Source organism: Rhagoletis zephyria, unplaced genomic scaffold (assembly GCF_001687245.7).
Source record: "Rhagoletis zephyria isolate East Lansing unplaced genomic scaffold, Rhagoletis_zephyria_1.1 Rzeph_scaffold_00702, whole genome shotgun sequence".
Lineage (NCBI taxonomy): Eukaryota > Metazoa > Arthropoda > Insecta > Diptera > Tephritidae > Rhagoletis > Rhagoletis zephyria.
Genome location: NW_016157786.1, coordinates 80,457 through 86,031, shown reverse-complemented (window position 1 = coordinate 86,031; position 5,575 = coordinate 80,457).

Sequence of the window (5,575 nt, the reverse complement as noted above, 5' to 3'; positions counted from 1 at the left end):
CGCAATTATCGGCATCTCAGTAAAGACAAACACTCCTAGACAAGCTTGGAAGTGATCATCGCATTTCAGAGTGCCCTAATCATCGCTTGGTTGTCTGAATAAAATTACTAAAATAACATTTTTGATCCTTTTCAGGGATTTTTTGGGGCGCAATTGAAGATTTCTAGCACTTCAGCTTAAACAAGATATGGGCCCTTTGCCCTTTTCATAATAGCTAGGTCCATAAATACCCCAACCTCTTCTCTTTTCAATTCCTTACCAGTTTGTATAGCAATTCGTGCTAAATAGTATATGTAAACTAAGTTCAGATTTGATTTTTATCCTATATATATATTTATTATTTTAAATTAGATTTATAAAAAAAGTCTTTTGTATCGCATAACCGTAATTATGAATATCGTACTGTATGTCTCCATTTACAGACAATAATATGCGTCTTGTGCTCTATGACAGTACCAAATACATACACCTATGGAAGTACAAGTAAAATAATAAAGAATTTCTCGTCTAAAGTGGGAACTAGTAGCAGGTAAAGCGGATGCTAGGAGCAACCCTTTCTGGAAGATGTGAGCTGCTTCCAGAAGTACACATTTAAGGCGCTAATTTCGCATTTACCCACCTTACAAGTACTTAGTTAATCGACAATGTTTAGAAATTCCTTCTCGTTTCTGAGGGTACGGATGCTGACTACTTCATTAATGGAGGAGTGGGAGAGGTCCTGCGAAACCTATGCACATACATCAAGTTGGATGCTATAATGGTTCTGTGATGGGCCTGAAAATGCTGCAATTTCAGTTTCCTATATTCCTGGTGTGACACTGGTTAGAAAGGCCAACATTAATTCTTGAAGCCAAAAGGCAATCATGACTTTAGGAAATTTCTGATGTCGTTCTTCTTAGCGGAACTACTAATATGGTAGGCCGCAGGCGGTTAAAGTAGTTTCTTAGCCTAGCTAAGCGGCAGCTTGCTATACTGCTGGAAATATTTTCTAGGCGTTGCCTGACCGGAATCCATACCGTAAGTCGGGATATCACTTTAGACCTTTATTTCGTAACAGCCGAACTTTGCGAGGCCTAGGTTTACATTCCTCCTGAGGAACTCTTCGGGGCTACCCTAGCTGACTGAGGTAACTACAAGTTTTTGATCTTTTCNTCCATACCGTAAGTCGGGATATCACTTTAGACCTTTATTTCGTAACAGCCAAACTTTGCGAGGCCTAGGTTTACATTCCTCCTGAGGAACTCTTCGGGGCTACCCTAGCTGACTGAGGTAACTACAAGTTTTTGATCTTTTTAGTACTACATTTTGCAGTAACCATACCAAAAATCTCAAGAGGTAAGTATTTAACTCATTTTGGCGCAACTGGGGTTGCAACACTGAGCTGAATTAGCTTGTATGAGGAATGTGAGTCCATTTATGTGAGGGTATCGAAAATATTGATATTGTTTGGCGCTCACAAGATTTTATTGATTTCCGCGCACTAGCTTCTGGGCATGCGAAGCATTTGTTGCATTATGATAAAAATATTGTTAGTTAAAAGCACATCACGCAATTTTGTGATACCAAAGTTCTCTGATTTTCAATTTGCATTGTATCTACTATACATGAAAAGAAGTCTCTAAGTCATCCAAAGGTGGATTAATCAATTATTCTATGCAAGCTTTTTGCACATTATTATTTGTTTATTTTTTGCCTTTTAAATGATTAATGTGCAATTATTGTGTACATTGAGCTACTACACGCCCGGTTGCATTATAGACCCCCATAACAAGAAATAACAATTTGTGGTATTAAAATTAGCTCTATGCAAACATACATACACACATACATACGTGTTGGATAGGTGGTGATATGTACTTGAATAATTTTCTAGGTATATCCGTTTTCCGAGCTGTTTACATACAATCAAATATCTACATACATACTGCCTACGTGTGCACAATCACCGTTGTTTTGTCATTTGTTGATGTTCCAATAAGTCGGTGCGCTATGATTTGACAGATTATTGTAATTGTAAAATTCTGCAAGTTGGTCACGAACAACCATTTCGTACGTACAATCGACTGGCCGCATGGACTTCGTCTGAGCTATGTCATTAAACGCGCACATATGTATGTATAACATACAAAGCAATTAAGAAATTCACAACAAGGTTTAGTTTAAGCGTCATTTATATTCGCTGTATTTTACTTGGGTTGACAAAACGCGAATGATTTGCGAACCTAAGTAAAATACATATCAAAAAGGAGGAATGGCAATAAAAATAAATTAAAGCGAACTCTGGTCTAAATTTATTGATATTATGCATGGAAAACTTTCCCTGGGAGCTTTGGTTCATCTTTTTGGGAAGAAAAATAAAACATTTTATAATAAAGTTTAGCGATGTGCGATTAATCAGTTAATCGAACAAGCTGATTAATCGAAATCTGATCAATTAATTAAACAAAGAAAACTAATTTTTGATTAATCAAAGTGATTAATTTCTCGATTAATTACATTTTAATTAATCAGAATCTAATTCTTAGAAGTGTCGAAAAAATCTCGGAAGTAACATAAAATTCCTAAAGCTCCGAAAAATACCAAAGTTTCGAAAAATCCCGAATGTTCCGCAAAATCTCGAAAGTTTCGAAAAATCTCAAAAGTTTCGAAAAACCTCGGAGATTTCTTAAAATCCCAAAATTTTCGAAAAATACCGAAATTGTTGAAAAATCCAGAAAAGTCCCGAATGTTTCGAAAACTCGCAAGAGTTCCGAAATACCCGCAAAATCCCGCTGCTGCCTCTGATGCAATAATATCAGCTGTATTCCCACATACTTATTTCGTGGGTTCGTAGTCTCCGTATTGATACAGATAACAACAAATTCGATCTATAACTCTTTCGACTTCTGGAAATAAACTGTACCTATATGTGGACCCTAGTGGTAAATCGAGATTTTCGAGATGATTCCCTCGTTCTGCAAATTACTATACACCCTTTTCAAGGACAAGAAGGACAGCGTGATTGTATATAGTGCATTTTAAGTCCTGTAGATTGATGTGCGCTACTTTAATCGTTTGGCTCTCATATGTTAACTTCACCGTCATACAAATTTCACCACCGCCATTAACACTCGGATCTTCTTTGTTCACGCTTACCCCGCCTAAGTAGATCAACGCTCCCGTTTTTCTTATTACAAAAGTATAGTCTTCCTTTTCTAAGCCATTTTAGATCGCTTAACCAATAGGCATATTTGAGGGTCTTCTTAGTTCTTCGATTACACAGGTTTACAAAAAAAAAGTTTCTGCATATTGAACCAAACCTCTATATCCCTATGTTATTCGACGAGCTGAATGCGAATCCGAGGTCTGTTAACCCCCATCACGTCAGGTTCGATGTCGTTTGAAGGTGAAGTCGGGAAAAATTCAGTGAATAAACCTGACAATTGATATGTATGAGGTTTTAGACGCGCTGAACCCAAAAGTCCGTTAACCTCCATAATGTCAGATTCGAGGTCATTTAACGGTCAAATAGGACAAACAATTTATTCAATAAAAAAATTATTTTTGTTGTCGCTGAATCCGAATATGGGCGTCCCTAGATTCTTCAAGGTCATCCCAAGGTCAAATTCAAAAGAATTGTACTGAATTTTCAGGTTTATTCAAGAATTTTTCCCTACTTGACCTCGAACCTGACGTGATGGAGGCTAACAGACCTCGGATTCGCATTCAGGGCGTCGAATAACATAGGGATATAGAGGTTTGGTTCAATATGCAGAAACTTTTTTTTTTTTGTAAACCTGTGTTATTATCACATCCCATTCTTCGCAGTTGGGTACACCGCAGCAACATGGAAGGTAGCCACAGCGCCTCCTTTGGAATATCTTTAGCTAGTATCAGCATGAGCTCTAACCGCTGAACCGAACCGAGCAAATTCGCATTCGGTTCACGTTCCGGTTGTAAGTATGTATGTATGTATATGTAAACAGAATACAAATGTGATTAAAAAAGTAAATATGTAATTGGCTATTATTAACAATAAATCGTAGCGCACAAATGCACAAATTAACTAAGCAATTGTGTAACGAATAAAATCTCTTTATCACGTATAAGGTAAGACGTAACTAAACTATTTCTGATTAAAGCAAAATTAGCCGTAAAGATTTATTCATTTTATAATTCTTTTAAAAGTATAATGTTCTCAGTTTTCATTTATTTATCGTCTCATATTCGAGAGCAAAAGTCAAAAATCAAGGTGATAAACGCACCCGGAGTGTATGATATGTATGTACATTAAGGTGGTCCAAAATAACTTATAACTATTTAGAGGTCGCTCAAAGCGCTCAAAGTTTTCCGTGTATTTTATATGGGAAAAAAACTTTTCGTAGAAATGGTATAGAATTCTTCAAAATCAATATATAGTATAAAAAATTTAATTCATTATCATTATTTTGAGATCATATTGATAATTACAAAAAAAAAAAACACGATGATATATAATAATTTAAGGTTTAAATTGCTGTCACGGATTTATGTTCATTCAATTGTATATGTTCTTTATTCCGTGCTTTACCACGTATTTACGTTAAAGCTGTAAGAAGGGAAGGACGTATTTGCTTTCCTGATCCTTTTTCATATAAAAAATCTTTGCGTGTTTTCATTTGATAGCTAAAATTTTTTTATTTGTCCCCTGTTAAAGTTTGAATTTTTGTATTAAAAAAAAAAAATTGTTAGCGCTTCTAACTTTGCACATCGATGATGCGGGTTTGATCCCTGCTAAAGTCTAGAAAAAAGAAGTCTGATGAGGAGATGTGATGATCTCCGAAATAGCTGCTATAACTTCTATTGCTTAGACTTTGTTGCTTTTTCAATTTTCTCTAATAAACTAATAAACAAAATCGTGGTACAAATCTCAATAACAATATTAAACAAGTAAGAGCAGCGCTGTTTTCGGCTATACAGTAGGCTTCATACCTTTCATGAACATCTGCAAATTTTACTTTGACAGATTACTGCCTTTGAATACATCTGCATACATCGATAGAGGAGTTAAGTACTTTGGTTTTATTTGTGAAAATCATATGGTCAGTTTTCTCAGCGTTTACGCTAAGAGAAAGACTTATGGCCAGGATTCTCCTGTCTTTAGAGCCCCTTCCGTAATTTCACTTATGACCCAAGGAAATTGACAAGATGCTAGTTTTACCAGTAGTTTGTTCAAGACCACGAGCCATATTAACGGTGATATCACTCCCCCTGTGGGGTTCCTTGCACTACATATTGCGTGTATTACTTTTTTCCTTAGCAGAGACACTATCCAGGACCGGGCGCGGTGATTAATCCCGGTTTCCATAAGTAAGTATGTAAGTAAGAATGGAATCTACACTGACATTATTAAAGGCCCCCTATATGTCTATGTCGTTTTCAGTTCTCAGTATGATGAATTGGACTTTATCCCTAATGTACAGATCCAACAGAATCGCGAACGTATTCAGTACTAAGAACATTAGGCTTACTGGTGTGAAATCTTTAACATTGTCGTGACCACGGTTCCCTGTTTTGGGAATAAAAATTACTTTCGTCTTCCTTCAGCGTAACGGAA